Source organism: Tyto alba, unplaced genomic scaffold, assembly GCF_018691265.1.
Source record: "Tyto alba isolate M040663 unplaced genomic scaffold, T.alba_DEE_v4.0 Super-Scaffold_7, whole genome shotgun sequence".
NCBI lineage: Eukaryota > Metazoa > Chordata > Aves > Strigiformes > Tytonidae > Tyto > Tyto alba.
Genome location: NW_024881328.1, coordinates 479,765 through 497,971, shown reverse-complemented (window position 1 = coordinate 497,971; position 18,207 = coordinate 479,765). Strand labels below are relative to the sequence as shown.

The following is an 18,207-nucleotide window of genomic DNA, read 5'->3' as shown; positions in this document are numbered from 1 at the left end:
ATAGAACGTAACTGGAGACATCTTTCTGTGAGGATGAGCCTCGGGGGTGAGAAAGGGGATTTCGATCTGCTTCAGTGTGGTATGGATTGGGTCCCCTCGACCCTGTTCTCTGCTTTGTACCCACCTCCTTTCCCTGCTTTGTGGCAACATGAAAGCAGCACTCGTCTGGTCTGCTTCAGAGGTTGCGTTTTCTGACTGATGAAGCAAACGCTGCTTTACCATTTGGAAAGCTAACAGTTGGGGATGTGGGAGGTTTGCTTTGGGCTTCTGTCATTGCAGGGTGTAAAGCAGTTTGCAGGAGGTGTGCTGGTTCAGAGTATGTTAAATGTTTTACTCATCCAGGCTACTTGAGCAGGATTGTTCAGTACATGTGAAAGTATTGTGTTAGCTTGTATTTTTGATAGCTGTTGCTTAAAAATAGCCTGGTGTTTATAAAATTAAACATACCAGGGAGTAAGGGAAATAAATGTGATACCCTGGATCCTACAGAATTTCCTCCAACTGTAGTTTGATATGCAGCTGCCAAAAATGAACCTTTCCCGTTTGTTCAGATCTGACAGTTAAGTACTGGAAAAATAGTATTACATTATTAAATAATGCCAGTAAACAAGGTAAGCGCAAATATAATTTATTTTTGCTATTGCTAAGGTAGTGTATTTAGAGCTTCGTTTACATGGATGCTCTAAAGTGCTGGTTGTCTTGCTTTCTCAGTTTAGCTAACCATTGGAATGTCCAAATGGTGATGAATTATGTCTACTTTAGAGTCAAAGCATACTTGGTTCATGGCCAGAATTGCTCAGCTTCCCATAACCAGGGAAGTGTAGGAAAAAGACATTTTGTGTGTCTAACCACAGTCCTGAAGTTGATGCCATAGCAACTTCGTGATCCGAATATGTACTTATGAAGACAGCTAAGCAGTCTTAGCAGAGGTGTTCTGTTTGTCTTTAGCTGAACTTACTGTCATCAAGATTAAATCTTTCTTTGAAGAGGAAAGATTAATCAGCAAGCCTTAAAACTCTTGCCTGTGTAAGAACATCAACCTGATCTGTTAGTTATTTGTAATGATACCCATAAACATCTGTAAGTTGAAATTTATATCAATGGCTTTTATACAGAAAATCAAGATTTTTCTGTAGAGATGCTGTTTTGACTAAAAATTGGTATTTCAAGCTCTATCAGGAGTTAGATCTTCCTGTTTTCCAGAAAAACAGAAAAGGGTCAGCTTTGGGTTTTGTGTGTGTAAAAGGGTTGAGAAAGCTGGGTTAGTTCATGCCCTTCGGTTGCTTTCAGCTCCCAAGACTTAACATGGAGGTTGGAGAATTTATCACAAAGCTGTGATGAGAGAAAAAAGCATATGGTCTGAAAAACATATAAGGTGTTATTTTTTAAAAATATGTTTGTGTATAGGAGGCACCACTGTTAGAAAACAGGCTTCTGAGTAAGTAAGGCAAAGTATAACGTCAGACTGAAACAAACCCCCAAAACAAGCACTGAAACAGTCCATGAGCCTGACTGCATTTGGTTTTGTATATAACTTTAGTTTGAAAAGTGCCTTGTTTAGCCAAAAAAAAAAAAAAGTTTGTTTTGGTGGAGCCTTAAACTCTCTGATCTTGTCCTGATTGCATAAATCCTTTAGTATTCATTGTATTTAGGGAATTCTATAAGGATATTTCAGCATGCTTATCTGATTAGATTATTTATCTAAGTATAAAATATACTATCGAGATCATGAGATGCTCTCTATTTTGTATTTAGCTTCACCATGTACCTTTAAGAGTCTGGTGCAGCGTACCTTTTCTGCTTACTGGGGATGGAGACAATCTTAAGTAGGGAGAGTCTGAACCAGAACACAGGTTTTCTGCCATCCAGTTTTGTGCGTCAGCAAAATAGCATGCCTTTGATCTCCTTATCATAGCTAAAATGTCCTGTTGCTTCCCTTCCCTGCACCCCCTCTTTCAGCTTCATAAAGAGACTAATCCTGCAGAGTTTGCTTTGTAGTTATTTCAGGTTTCTGTGCTGTATAGGTGATCGTCACTGTATAGGCTTTTTCATGCATCCTTGTCACTCCTGCATCTTGAAATATATTCATGTAGTTCATGTTAATGTAATGACTTTAACTCTTAAAAGTCCCATTTTTCTTGCCATGTTTTGCGAATTCTGGTTTTGTTTCCTTCCCTCCACCCACTCAGGGGAGGCCCGTTAAGCTATAGACTTAATCTGTAAAGGCACTTTGGTACTGGATTATTTTGCATGATCTTAACTTCAGTGCTTGGCCTCCCTGTATAACGCATGGAGATGCTCCTGTGCCTAGTTATTTCTCCACTGCATGACCAGCAGTAGTTGCTGGAATATGTGCTTTATTTCATGAGATAGCGCTATCTCCAGTTTAGTATTTCACTTTATTTTATCTTCTTGATCTGGAATAATAATTTCTAATGAGGGTGCCAGATTGAAAACAGAAGTTCCACTAGCTTGTTGGATGAAACGCCTTGCAGATCAGCCAGCTTGCCAGATTTGAAGTTTCTCCTCGTTGGTGTCTTGTCATGTGGGATGTCAGTTCTTAAGCATTTGCAGAGAACAGTTTGCTAGGTTTCGTAGACTCTGTAGTGCTCTCAGTGTGAGAATCTTGCTGTGTCTTAAACAAGGATCAGTTCAGTGGTAACAGTAAATGAGTTCTTTGCAGAGCTGTTAGCAGAAGCGTAAATGTCTTTGAGGCCAAATCAAGAGCTGCTTTTAGGATCTTGATGTTGTTGAAGTTGGTGGCAAAGCTCAATAAATTATTGCACATTTGACCTTTTTCTGTAAATACTCTGCGTCAACGGGTATAGGGGTTATGGTTTTTTAGTGTTTGCATGGTGACTTCCTTGGTGAAGCACTGCTTTGTGAAGTACTTCTCAGGCACTTCTGCAGTCCAGATGACCAAAATAATTTGAGGAATAAGGCTGATATTTAAGTGATCTAGTTCTTCCACGTGTGTCTTAGTGAATTCAGCTATATCTAGACGTGTATGAAATTGGAAAATTAGATGCAATTTAGAGTTCTAGTGAACTTAAATATTGTAACCACAGAAGGTACAAAGCTACAGATACATATTTTGAATCTTTATGTGTGTTTTTTATCAGCTGCCTTAAATTCATGGTGTTGCTTTAAAGTTAGAACTTGTGAATTATCAGTGATTTTGGATTTCCATGTTTTAGATTTCTGAAATACAGGATGTTGTTAAAAGAGAAAAAACTCCACAGCCTACAGTAGAATTGTTGCAGTTTCATTTTGACGTGCAGTAGAATTTCCCATCTGATTAGTGATCCAAGTACTACTCAAATTTAACACCTTTTTTTAAAAAAATAGACGCAGCATATTTATTCCAGCACTGTGAGAATTAACCTATCAAAGAAAAGCGTGCAAGGTGAAGGTATGACATGCACTGCTTTGCGTGGGAGGTGACACAGCTGGACTGGCCTGTGCAGGTGGTCTCAGGAAGAAGCCACCGTGGCAAACACACCTTAGGGCAGCGATGGGGTGTGGGTTCATGGATGGGATGTTGAACCTCCTTCACTTCTGTTTCTTGCCCTCTCCCTTCTACCTGCATACTCCCCCTACCTAGCTGGGACAAATCTGTAATTAAAATATTCAAGAATTAGCTTGTTTGTAACAACGTCTGAAGACTTTGTAAGGAGTCTTTTGAGCTTAATCCAAGCTACTACTGTGTTTAGTCCTCTAATTCAGATAGCAGAGCACGGCTGGCCATACTGGGGAGCCCTGGCTTCTGGTTGAACTTCTGACTTCCCCTGTAAGGGCCACTCACTTTTACATACATTTATTGAATTAGCAGCTGTTACTAGTGCTTGTAGTTGCTGTACCTGGTAGCATATAAAGTGCAATTTCAGAAATGTATAGGGTAAAAGAGTGAGGGGTTGCTACTTGTTTGCTGCATATTTCATATATTTGATAATTAACAGGTTTATAAACATATGTGCCTGTAAAATGTTTGCTGCATTGCACTGAAGTTGTGTATATGGTGGAGGTTGGGTATTTTGATTTTGGTTTTGCTTTGTTGGTGGGGGTTTTTGTTTGGTTTGTTGTTTTTTGGTTTGGCTTTTTTTTTTTTTTTTAAGACTTGATCTTAAGTCTTAGTTAAATTTAGATCCAGCAAGAGAGAAGCTGGATCTTGTTAGCAACACAGGAAACGCCCTGAAAGAAAGTTTTTGATGTGTATATTCGTGTGTTAAATGTAAACTCTGCAGCTGTATGGCTGGAGATAGACTGTGGGGAGCTCTGTTTAGTTCAGAATAGTTCTGCATCTTTAAATGTTGTATTAGATTCTGGTGGAACTTTGCTACCATGCACTTAATTATATTAAATATTAATTATTAAATATCTATGACTTGTTAAAAGATGATAGTTTTAAGTCAAGTAGCTGAGGTGTTTAATTGCTGAAAAGATGGAGTCCAGATTAAACTGCTTCAGCTTTGTTTTATCTGGAAAAATACTAGAATTTGGGTAGTCTAAAGATTGTACTTGTCTTCTTTCAGTCATTTACAATGAAGCTGCTCCATTTCTTTAACATATGTCCTTTCCTTTCCTTAGAATCTGTATTTCTGACCATACTTTAACAAGTTAGGATTTGAACAATATACAAGTAAGAATAAATAGAAGCAAAACATGACCTTTGCTTTTTGAAACTTAAATGAGATGGAAGTTGGTAGAGAGTTTAATGCGTGGGTTGTTCATGGTTCGGGCTTGGTTTTTTGCTTTTTTGTGTGTGGGGGGGATTTTTTTGTTGTTGTTTTTGAACAAGAATGGCAAAACAAAATATTCTTAACATGGATTCTGGAGGGAGACTGTTTTACACCAGAAATGCCTTTGAGTTGATTTGATTATTTAGTTAATATGCTTCAAGGTCTGTTTTACACTGGGCTGAATTCCCATCAAGGTCACAGAGGCATTTTTTTTGTGTTAGTAAGGACTGAGTTCCTGGAATTTTCTACAATATTTGCCAGAAACCAAAAGTTTGGGGAAAAGAGGGAGAAATATTACTGCTACAAAGTATAGGCATGGTTTTGCTATGACAAAGTAAAATTTTCAGTACTCCCAACTACTGATACAGAATCTTTGAGTGGGTGCAAGAATTACTTTGAAAAGTTCAAGTGACAATGAAAAGACGTTAGGGAAAACTTTGCTTTATCCTCTGGTAAATTACACTTGGCAAAGGTAGAATGGAGTGTAGGAACATTGTGCCTTGTAGTGTTATGTACCAAACTAATGTACAGTTTCAGAATTCACGGATACATTTAAAACTCTGGGAATACAGAGCTGCTGTCTATGGAGTTTTTGTTTATTCCGTCTAAGCTAATTTTTGTGCAATCATGGTACATTACCAGATGTATTTACTGTAAATTTGTAGTAAGTCAATCAGTGAGTGATGGAAGCACTTTTTATAAAGTTCAGGACTCATTCAGAGGTACTGGGCATATTTTGAAAGTTTGGGAAAAAAAGATCTAATTAACTTTTTTTTTTTTTTTTTTCCCCATGACCAAAAATGCTGCACTTTGTCTTTAAAAGACAATATGGAAAGGAGGACAAAAGTGACATGAAGTTATCTTCTACTAGAGCTCAAAGCTTTGTAGAAGTCTGCACCAGAGAAATACGAATGGTTTGTTAGAGAGGACTTTTTTCTTTTTTTTTTTCTTTCTTTTCCCTGTCCCTGTGCCTGTGCAGAGGATTCTTCCAAGGCCCTTGCATCCTCTGCAGCAGCGTGTACCACCAGAGTGGCGCCTTGGATCATACTGGGGAAATGGGCTTCTTGAGAGAGCTCATTTTATTATTCAAGTGTTCCAAGACTCTGGCAAACTGGCAACTGAGAAATCTTAACGCTGTCCCTCAATCTGGTAGAAACAAGATTCTTTTATTCCTATTTTCATCATGTCTGCTAATAGGAAAACCAAATGCTTTTTTCCTTAGTGAGCTTTGCTTGAGCCTCCTTCCTTCAATTCTTAGTTTACCCCAGGAGAAAAATTGAATTTTGTTTCTTTGCCGTTTATCTTCTGTTCACAGGATTTTGAGCTAAGTGAGTTCTTGTTGGTGTTACATCTGTTCTCCTTGTAAATCAGTGAACTCAGCTCATCTGATTTACATGGGACTTGCAAGCATCCCTTTAACAGATTAAGGTGAGGCATCATATACTGTCTTGGCAAGCTTGTAAAGATTTACACAGACCTACAATGTTAATGAATAATTAATTTTTTTGAGGGATACAAGTTTGTATTCCACTACTAGTTAAATTCTGGTTGTGAGGATTAAAAAAATTTTTTTGGACACTTGCCTGTGGAGGGAATGCTTTCTGGCATCTGATTTAGAGGCTTTAGAGGTGCTTGACTGTTTAATTACAGTAAGCAATAGGACATCTGTAAAATTTTAATAAATATGGGCTTGCCAGGTATTTCATATTTTTGGTAAGAGCATGTAGGATCTTGTCTACACAAGGGAGTTATTGCAGAATGAGGCAGGGTGTGAATGTGAAGCACTTTTCCCCTTGTATAGACAAGCCTTTACTTTTTCTTCAAAAGCAAACTCTGGGATGTTCCGTATATGTTCTTGTCCCTAGTTTGAGCTCTGTAGTGGACTTCTGGCTGACAAGGAATAATGCCTGAAGTGCGTATCTAGTTCATGTGAATAATCTCATTGGTTTCGGTGGTCTACTTGTATAAAGAGAGTACACACATACATGCTGAGTTGTGGCAGGATTGGAGGGCTTGCTTGTAAGCCCGTTGTGGTAGATGTTGCCTGTCCTAAATGTTCAAACAGTGCTTATTTTAACACTGTAACAAGGTTTCTTGATGCTACTGCATTGTACATTAAAATTAGAAGTGCTTTAAGGGAAAAGCAATTGGAAGAATATGGATGTTTGAGTGTTTCCTTGTAGTGTACACTATGGAAGAATGCCTGAGTCTTGTCCATAAATAGCAAAATCAAGTAATTCAAAATGGGAGGTTTACATTTCACAAGAGGCAGAAAAAGGTAGCATCCTAGGATTTGAGATGGGAAGTAGGGAGGGTAATATTTCTGCTTTGCCACATTCCTATATGTGAGATTTCAGGGGATATTTGAGCCAATCTGATAGTTTGTTGTGATTCAAAAGAGTGTTTTTTCCTTCCTTCTGTGCATGCCATGAGATCCTACTCTTTCTCCTGTGTCACCTCTGTTGCTTATCTGACTCTGCAGTGCAGTTCAGTAAACACGTAGAAAACTACATCAGCACTGGCACAATGCAGCCGGAATATACAGCAGATCCCTTTGCCCACCTTATAAAGACTCGCCCATTATGACCTTGAGCAAACTGGTTTTTGCTCCTCTTAAGTAAAATGAAAATCAGACTACTACCCTCCCTACAGGGTATTATGAGCTGTAATATTCTTTGCGATGCTCTGAGGAAGAAGAGGCAATATATATAGATGCCTAAGATACATTCTGATTCACGTACCTTCTAGATTATATAATTTAAGTGTCTAGTCTCTAAGCAGCTTCAAGAATGTTGATGTTACAATCCCAAGTTTGCTAATTTATTTTATCCCCTTAGATTACTGCTTGATATGCTTCTTTTTTTGTGCGTGTATGTGGAGCTGTGCTAACACGTCCTGGACAACGATAACAGTCCCCCTATGTTTCATAGGTTTCAGCCTTGTGTTCCTGCTTATTTTTGCATTTTAGGGTCACTTAGGAGTTGCATCTTGCTCCCTTTGTTGTTTTGGAGTGGTTTTTTTTTTGGATGTATTTGTTAACAGATCCCTTTAGGCAGTTGCATTCTCCGAAGGAAATAACTCTGTCTGCATTGCATTTTTAATATAAGTTTCCAGTATTTTCTTATATGACTTGCCCTACTTGAGCAGGGGGGCTGGACCAGATGACCTCCAGAGGTTCCTTCCAACCTCAGCTATTCTGTTACTCTACCGTAATCAAAGATGTCTTAATGAGGGTGGTTACTTTTTGTTATCGTACATATTCCAAGCTGTTATTGCACACATACTGCTCTATCTCTAGTAACTGAGGCTAGAAGACAGATGTTGTAATGAAGATATCAACATCAATTTGAAACCATTAAAATCTGCAAAAGTACTTACTTAATAATGGATGTGTTCATCTCTGGTTTTAAGCCTGTGAAGCATGAAGTATATAATATGTCCTTTGTATACAGAGTTTGGATGGAACTCTTTGATTTCAGGTAAGAGTGAGTGGCTGTGATTCCCAGCCATTTCAAGATCAGGTATTTTATGACTAGGGATTATAGAAAACATACTGTCCCAGAATTTCTGAGGGTAGCTGACATGGTATGCTGGGTTTGTGTGGCAGGGGTTTTGGTAGTGGCAGAGGAGGCTACAGTGGTGGCCCCTGTGAGAAGCTTCTTGAAGTCTCCCCTGGCTCCAAGTTGGACCTGCCTCTGGCCGGGTCTGAGCCAATTAGTGATGGTGGTTACGCCTCTGTGATGATGTATTTAAGAGGAGAACCTGGGAGGGGGTTGAGTCTTGTGAGGAGGAGTTGCGAGAAAGACACCTATGTGAACACCCAGGTCAGTGGAAGGAAGGAGAAGGAAGGGGGGGAGGTGTGCTGGAGCAGAGACCCCTGTATCCCGTGGGGAGATGGCTGGGCTGCCCCCCTGCCACCCGTGGAGGTCTGCGATGGGGCAGAGGCCGGCCTGAAGCCTGTGGAGGAGCCCACGCCAGGACAGGCATTTGCGCTGAAAGCAAGCTGGGACTCAGGGGAGAAGTGGCCCCGCTGTTGTGGTTCAGCGCTGGGAGGACTGCAACATGCGGGGGGGACCCATGCCGGGCAGCATGGGAACGGCTGCAGCCCGTGGGGAGGGCTCACTGCAGAGAAGGTTCATGGAGGACTGTCTCCTGTGAGAGGGGAGCCCCGTGGAGCAGGGGAGGGGTGTGTGGTTTGTCCGTCGTCCCCCATCCCCACCTGTTCCCACCCCAAGAAGGAAGGGGGGGGCGAGCTGACTGTAACCCCCATCCCCTGCCCCCTGTGCTGCTGGGGGAGGAGGTAGCAAGACTGGGAGCAGAGCTGAGTCTGGGAAGAAGGGAGGAGTGGGAGAGATGTTTTGGGATGTGGTAGTGCTTCTCAGTGTCCTACTCTGTTAAGTGGTGGTGGTGTTAGTGTTTGAATTAAAGTGTTGTTCTTTTTCTTCCCCTAACAGATCTGTCTTTTGCCAATGACTGTAATAGTTGAGTCACCTGTAATGGGTGAGCTACCCCTCCCCGTCCTTACCTCAGTTCCCAAGCCTTTTGCTTTATTTTCTCCTTCCCAGCACTGGGGGGGAAGGGATGAATGGGCAGCTGTGTCATGCTCAGGTGACCTCTGGGCTCAAACCACAACACATGGGGGAAAAAAAAAGGTAGAATATGCACCTGTATTGGACATCGAAGTCTAAAATAGAGATCTGTAGTGTTACGAGAAAATTATTTGTAAAACTGGAGGAGAGGACCATTTTTGCTTTTTGAAAGGGAGGAAAATCCCATGAAAAAGCAGAGATTAAAATCCTGAAAATAATCTGATAGGATGGTTGAAGAATACAGGAGATCTGGAACAAAGAACTAAAACAGAAAAAAGCTTTGAGTTTTATCAGCACCATCTTAGTGTCATTCAAGGAAATACAGCTGTCTATATTAGTGTGACCTTTTTTTTTAAAAAAAAAAAAAAGTAATCTCAATTGTAACGGACTCATTGGAAACTTGGAAAGTAGCTGTGACAATGGAAAAGCCACCTTTTCCATGTTCTGGACATAACACTGTCTTCGACAGCTTTGCATTGTCTGTCGCTGGGTTTATCGAAGGGATCTGCTGTTGCGGTCGCTGGTTGGGGACAGTTAAGCTGCAGGTGACAGTCCCCAGCCCCCCGGCAGCAAGGCTCCGGGTCGAGCAGCGGTTCCCGCGGCTGCCGCAGTTACCTGTGAGCGGGCCTGCAGCGTGGTCACACTGGCAGAACTGTCCCTCACCAGTCTGCTCCGCTCGGGTGGGGACGAGGGCACGTCAGTAGTGCTACTGATGGCTTTGCTGGTATAGCTTCCTAAATGGATCGGTAGGAGTATGCAGGAATAGACCTGGCTTTGGTTTCAATACGGGAGTGAAAGTTAAACAGCTAGTGCCTAAGAGCTGTGATGATGTACCAGCGTGGAGACGCTGAAGGGAGCTGCATTGGTGCCCCCTCCGCTTGTAGATTAATTGAAGTCTTGTTTTCAAAGTTCTAATTCCTTAGGAGAGTGACTGTCAACCATGTCAAAAGTTTTTCCTTTTCTGAGAGCTGTTAGCTCCTGGAGTGATGTGCCCTGCTGAATTACATGCAACCAGAGACAGGGCTGAAGACTGAAAGGAAGAAAACTGTGGGGCGATGGCTTTTGGCAGGCACGGCACAGTGCAAATAGATATCAGCACTCCACAAATTCAGCAGTATTTTGACTGGTCTCCATTCCTGTTGTTGCATAGAGTCATTCTGTGAGGAAAACTGTCCATGCTTACTGCAAATTCACTTTCCAGTGGATGAAAGAAATTGTGGAAGAAGCCTTCACTTTTAGACACTAAGCATATTTTCACATGAGGTCCTATGGTATTTTCCTTGAGTTATATGCATCTACTAATCAAATACTGCCAGGTTTCACTAGCACCTGCTTTGGCTTGGTGTCAAATGATATCATTTAGCAATTGGAGGGAATTTGTTTTCCTTTTCTGAAAGGATCTTCAGTTACTTTGTTAAAGTCTTTGTAATTCTGTGATATTTTTTTTTTTTTTCATGTACAAAGTGGTACTACTGTCACACTAGATACAGTAGATGCAGCAGGTGACATTTAAGGTATACAAAAACATCCCCTTTTTAAAAATGTGACTGAAGACAGTCATGTTGTGTGTTTATATGTAGCCTGGTGGTAGAATAACCTCATTTTGAGGTACACCAAAGTTTCTTCAAATCTGGAGCTGCCTAACGTGTTGGGTGTTTTTCCCCTTTGTTACTGTTTTAGTTTTCTGGCTTGTTATGTGTAGCCCTGTAGACAAAAGAAACAAATATGGAAATTAATGTGTTTGTTGGACCACGTGCTATTTTAGTATGTCCAGAAGAGACCCGTGGTGTTAGATCACTTTGAAGTCACTTTTTTTTGGATATTGCTTAGAGTACTGTTTTGAGAGCTGCCTGATGTACTTCACTGAAATTCTCAAGACATTACTCATTTTGGTCAGGTCTAATTTTGGAAAAGATAGTCTGTGATTATTTTTCTTTTATTTTTCTTTTGGCTGATAAGAGCTTGGTTAGTGTTCTTTGGACTGAAAAAGAACATAAGTGGCTGCTTTGCAAGGTTTTAGTTACAAATACACATCTTAAATCTGAAAACAGGACTCCATGCAGGCGAATAACTGGATAGGTTTGTGTAGGATGTTTTTATATATGGGATTTCTCATCTGCAGTATTTGGCAAGTTGAAAGTGAAGCTTGATAACTTTTTCCCCCTTGCTATTGATTTATGTTTCCTTCTAATAAAGTATTCTGTGATATTAAATCCCTTTACATGGGATAACTTCCTTCCCTTGAAGTTTTAAGGTGATTGAAATAAATACTAATTTATTTGTTTCTCTAGGTGAACTGTAGCCTAAAAGCCACAATAAACAAGCAGATGGTGGTTTGCCTGTCTCAGCTGCAGTAGTTCATTTGCTAAGCTTATGGATTTTAGTGATATTTAATAAGTCTAGGAAGGCTAAGTCATTAGTACTCAACCTCACTGGGTAGACCTTAGAATCTTCTGAGTAGTGACATATGAGGTAAACATAGCCCTTGGCTGCTGACCCATCATGTGATTGGAGAACTAGTCCATCCTTTGAGGGGAGTCGGAGTAGAAATTAAAATGACCAAAACTCAGTTTTGGTTAAGCCAGTTCTGTCCTGGATTATGATATCAGACAAATCTTGTGTATGCTGTCTGATGAGGAAGCACTGACCATGTTAAAAGAATGTCCTGTACCAAAAGTTCAGAATAATTCATCTGTCATGATGTCATTTTGCTGTCTGCTAAATTAAATGTGGTCTTTTTCTCCTGTGGAGAAATTGCATGCACAGCTGGAGGAGACAGCCATGTGAGTTTTAAAGCGTGATGAATCCGATATGCCAGGTAGTGTTTCTGAATCAGCTGGCAGGATTATGTTGCCATGCAGATGTGAAATGAGCTGTCATTGGGCTCAGAATTTTCATGTGGTGAAGACATCACTCCTGCTGCTGTAGGAGAAACTGTATTTTTCCCTTTGCTGCAGCACAAAGAAGAAAGGATCCCTGATCAGAAGTAGGTGTTGTAGCCTTTTGAAAATCCTGCCTAAAATTAACAGATTTGATGTATGGCCAAGTGTTACATGAAGTTTGTAGCCTGTCCTGTAGTAATAGATTTTTTGCAAAGTAAGGGTTATATCTGGGTATTGGTTTGTTTTTTTTGTTTTTTTTTTTTTAACACTAAAAATATGTTATATGTTACATCTAGGTTGATATTTCCTGCTTCTTCCCCCACTTAACCTTCTAGACTGTGGGGATTCCTTAATAGTATATGTCGTTTAACAGGAGCAGAAGAGGCTTGCTTAAATACAAATTGCAAAGACTAACCCATACATGCTGCCTGTTGAGTTTTTATTTAGAAATAGAGGGAACCCACAACTATTCTAATTAATATACTGGAAATTGCATGATGCCTGAATAGTCCAGAGATCCAGTCTGTTAAAATGTCAGGGTCAATTAATGTAGATACCGATGTGCTATCTGTTCATTTTTTCTTTGCTAGCTCAATCCTGTGTTCAGACCTGTGGGTTGTGAGGCGATGTCTGGAACCGCAGCAGGATGGAGGAAGCAGGTTTAAACTGATGTGGAGTGGTGGTCTGAAGGAAAGTGGTTTTGCCTACTAAGTTGTTTGAACTGCAGCCTGTATAGTATAAGATGGAGGCATTTTGCATTGCATTTACTTTTGGCTGCTTGGAGTGAGTGGTTATGTTGTTTTACAAGCAGCTTGTTGAAGTTCATCTGGAAATCAGGACTGTATCTAGGACAGTTGAGAAGCTGGAGATAGATTTTATTTCTGTACTCCTCATCTGTGCTTTCCGGAGAGGACAGGACAGTGCTGCTGTAACCTAAGCATACAACAATTCAGTAAAATAAGATTTGATTATTGCAAGTTGGGTCAAGATTTTGGTTAGCATAATTTCTGTTTTCATTTTCTGTATGCTAGTGAAGCTGAAATGGCAGCTTCTGACCTAGTTTTCATCTAATTTTAGGCTCTTGATTTTCTGCTGACATAGTGTGTGCAGGGTGTCACTTCTGACAGCTGGAAAGTGATGAGTTTCTTGCCTAGTGTTTTGACCCTTTCATAATTGATTTTGAAGTAGGAGATTTGTCACTTTCTCTGTGTTCAACATGGGAGGATGGAGAGAAATGGGATGAAAGTGGCCATTATGACAAAGACGAGAATATATTTCATTTTCATTTGCTCACTCCTGCCTCAGTGCAAACTGGCTGTGACATCTGCTGGTTCTTAGGGATTGCTGGCTGGGATGCTTATAACGGTGTTTCCTCAGGAGCTTTTTTGTTTTTTGTTTGTTTGCTTGTTTGTTTGTTTTGTTTTGTTTTTTAAAAAACCTTGTGACCTTATTTCATTCTAGAACACCTCTCCAAATAGTGACCTTCCTCTCATAGGAGGGCCAACTTTTTTTTCTTGAAACCTTTTCATTGAGGTGAGGATTATTGCTGGAGACAAGTAGCAAGCAGTCTTCCTCTTACCCACCCTTCATTATTCTGCTCTTGCCACACCCACCCACCTTCTTGCCCCTGAAGCAAAAACGTACTTTGTGGCATAATCTAGGTACACTGATCCCCATCTTGCAAAATTGGAGGAGAGGAAAAATAATTAATTGAATTTAGAAATAAAAGGCAATGGCGTGATAGAGAATAATTTACTTCTGTCATACCTAAAGATAAAATTGAAGGGAGAAAACAGCCCTGGTGAAAGTAGAGTTAGGCTAAATGAGATGAGACTAGGAGAGCACAGTGAATCTTACGATCCTTTGAAGAATTTGGTGGTATCTTGTAAATGATAAGAGCTAGAGGGGGTGAGGTTCAGAGAAAAGCCTAAATAGCAGGGATAAATTTGATAAATACAGTAGGGATGAGAAGCAGGGTGTTTTTTTTTTTGTTGGGATTTTGCGGTTTTGTTTGTTTGGGTTTGGTTTAGTTTTTTTGTAAGTCATAACTGAAGAAAGGGGAAATTCTGTGGAAGATGGTACAAGGCTGTGGTCTTGACATTTTCTGTGGAGGGACTTGGCAGAATGGAAAGAGAAAGGGAAAAATAAATTTGTCTACACCTTAGCTGTGGTCAGATATTTTTCATATGAGAAACAGCTGTGAATCTTTACGATTTTATGACTCCTCTGCTGACAACTGCTGCTCTTTTTCCCGAGTGTAGACAGGGAAATGACTCAACTGATGATTCTTCGTGCTTATCGTTGCTGAATCATTCCGGTTAGTTCAAACAGGTGCTTATGACCTTTGAAGCTAGTATTTCTGACTTGTGAATGCTCTTCATCTGCTTCAGTGTAAGATCCGTTTCTTCAGTGCTTCAGGGTAGTAACAAGTAGCTGGGGAGCAGTAATCTTTAAAACTGATAGTCATTTCTGCAGTATCTGCCAAGAATTCTTGGACAGCAGTCAAGTGAAGAGACCATCTTTTTCCCTGTGTTGGCAGTCCTTCGAGACACTGGCCAGAATAATCAGTAGCATAGCAGAAAACTGGGTGACTATGGTATAGAATAGGTACAGGCATGACATCTGGGAGGTCAAATCTAGAACCAGACTGGTGGGAAAAAGCTACTGCAAAAGCACATTCTAATAGCTAACATGATAATGAGGTTTTTCTTGCACTTCCTCATCTTTCACCTCTTTCATTGTATTTTAATAGTGCTTCAGGGCGTAATTCGACTATTTAGAAGTGAGCAGCAAATTGGAAACCTTGGTGTTCTTTTGCACTCTCCTTTTAAATTGATGCATAGCTTTCAGGCGTGTCAGATAAGAGTGTGGGGGATGTGTCATATCTCATAGGTAAGATAAATAATAAGTAGGTTATTGAGTGAACAACAGATGAAACAAATGCAGTATAGCTTGTCAATTTTGCACCTGTATTGATCTTCCTGCATAAGAAATATCTACAAAGGGTAAAGATCATAATTGTTTAGGGTACAATATTGCAGAGAAATATTTCAATACCTGTGAGTTTGTTTAGATTTGGCTAAATGTAGCCCCTTGGAAATATCATATATGCAGTTTACTTTTTTTATTGTATGAAGTCAGAGACAGACCTCTTCAAGTGTATCTGTTTTATCATTTTCATTCATGCATTTGAATAATAATAAAACAAATATATCTCATCAGAAGTTGTACTTTTTTTTTTAAAAAAAAAAAAAAAGGGTAAAAGCCACCATTCTCTTGTTTTCAAATCTTTTTGCTCATTCCTGAATTGGAGTCTTAAATGCAAAATGCACTTTTTTAAAATACAGCTTTTTTTAAAGTATATGTTTAAAGTCTACACTGAAAGGTGGTTAATCCTTAAGTACTTCTGTGCAAATGGTAGAATGACTAAGATGTTCCACCCTTTATTTCTTTGCAAATATATGCTGTTTTTCAGGATTTAAATAGGGAGAGACTGAACAACACAACTTTGGGAAGCTGGTAAACCTGGAGTTCACGGGCATTGGCTCAGGTGGTTCCATACTGTGTAGGATTAGTTTATTTGACCTGTCCAGAAGTGATGAACTTTTGTGGATAGATCTCTGGAAATAACCCACTCTGATAGGTAGGGTATATAAAAAGTCCGTGGTGCAAACCTTTAAGGAAGGTGGAACTACAGTTACGAGAGTGAACAAAAGCTACGAGTCATCTTGTAACCGATGTTAGTATCTGTCAGTAGTAGCTATACCTGGAAAATACTCTCATGCAAGGAACTTGCTCGGTTTTAAGGGAGACTCACAGACAGAGTGAAAATGTGGAGAATTTATTTTTCTGTCTTTTTGCTTTTCAGAGGGGATTCCCTAGGTAGTGAGGTACTTACTTTATTCCTAATCTTTTACAAATTAAACTGTTGTGTATGTCTACCCTCCCAACTATTTAGATAACCTAGCATTTGTATTTTATAAACCTGATCTTGTTTTGTAGTCCCTCATTTATAAAAAAAGCTTATCATACAAATTCTTTAATCGAGGGACTTTCCACCCCTTCCCTTCATGCTCTGAGTATGAAGCAACTGTATGAAATTCTTGTGTATCTAAAGACAAACGGTTGAATTGATGGGAGGGCAGTACCCATTTTGAAATGTATTTGACATGAGCTGGGATGGGGGATCCAGTTTTGTAAGTGGCCAACATGATCTTTGACTGCTTAAGCAAGAGTGTTGAGGTATTTTCCTTCTTCTGTGACGTTATTAATATCAACCCTTGGATAACAAGTCCACATCTGGTATCTCTTTTAAAACCAGAAGGATAAAGACCTTAAAATATTAAAAAAAAAAACAAAAAAAAAACCAAAAAAACCCAAAACCTACCAAAACAACAAACAAACCCAACTAAAAAAAACCCAGCTGGTTTCAGGACAGAATTTAAAAATTGGAATTAAGTCTAAAACTGAATTGTTTGCCAAAGCAAAACAATTGCAATAGCTGAAAGTGTTTCTGAAATCTTAGTGAATGATTTTATTTAACCTTAGTTGTGGAAAGAGGAAAAAGAGGAAATAGAGTGCGCTTAGAAAAGACAAGACGCCAGCATTACTGGAATATATCCTATTAATACAAATATCATTATAAAAAAACAAGATCCAATATCCCATGTCTGTTCCAAGGAATGGGGAAATATAAATGCACAGTACTGCTGTTCAATTTGATCAGACTTCTTGAAGTGTGAAAGATGGGTATGAAGAAATTCTTTACCTGAAGCTGAAAGGCTTTTGGAATTGCTTTTGTCAGAAAGCTTCACAGTATGTACAAAAAAGTTTTTGGTTTTGTTTTTTGGTTGTTTTTTTTTTTAAATAACACATAGTTTATTTGTAATCAGTATTTCTCAGCTATAGTGTTTGATTTGTTTCCTGAATGGTTCAGCTATATGCCTTTGTGGAATTTGAATGATGTAAAGTTAACCAAGGTGTCAGCTTTCGAATTAAGAAGAATTTGTTTTTTTGTACCTTTCAGTTTGCAAATGAATAGTAGATGTCCCTATGTTTGCTTTCCTGTTCAGAGCCTTTATTGGTTAGGTTTCTTCTTGAGTGTAGTTGACATATCAAAAGGTGAATTTCTCTGAAAAGGGGCTATCTTTCATTTTTTATATCATGTCATAGGGGAGAAGGAGGAAAACTGACTTCATTGTCAGGTAATAGGCAACTTTTGTATGTATATTGAATGTGTCTGAATATGCAACCATCTCACATACTGTTTCTGTTCTGTATTGGAATAGATCCTTGAAGAACTGTATGCACAGTAGGGAAGTTGGCCTCAATTCCAAAAAGAGAACATCTAGGATAGAATTCTCCTTGAATCCTTTTATTTGATCTGTTATTACTCCCTACCCATATCCTAAGAATAGGAATGGCATATACTGTAAAATTTCAGTTCTATATCGAGCCTTTCTGTTCTGATTAATTGAAAATTTATACTTGCCATGTTTGCAAAATAAGAATAAAGCTAAATATAATATTTATTCAGGTTTTCAGGTATGGGGGTTTTGTTGTTTTTGTTTTGTTGTTGTTTTGTTGGGGGGTTTGTTTATCTGTTTATTTTTAAAGTGCCATTCTGTTCTAGATCTGTGTATATAGAATATCATTCTCAGATTCTGGAATTCATTACAGTACTAGATCTTACCATGGCATAATACAGACTTTCTAACATGGCATATGTTTTTTGTATGGAAAAGAAAAATCTTTTTATTTAAAAAGCAGAGTGTAATAAATACATTGGTACTTTTATTTTCTTTGTTGCCTTAGCTTAGGAGGCTTTCTGGGAGAGGATGTTTGACTACGTATTTAGAAAAATTGCTTAGAGTTTTGTTTTTTTTTTTTTTCCTTTTGGAATCTTTTTAGATCTTGTCATACTGGGAGGCATGTGCCATTTAAAGTAAGATTGAGTGAATTAGAATGTACTTTCTACTACAGTACAGCTGGCTTCTG

General features: G+C 39.2%; 1 protein-coding gene across 4 annotated transcripts in view; it reads left to right on the top strand.

The window, feature by feature from the left end:
• TANC1 (tetratricopeptide repeat, ankyrin repeat and coiled-coil containing 1) overlaps positions 1–18,207 on the top strand; it is a 115,228-nt gene that overhangs the window by 17,318 nt on the left and 79,703 nt on the right. The gene's annotated exons all lie outside the window — the stretch shown is intronic.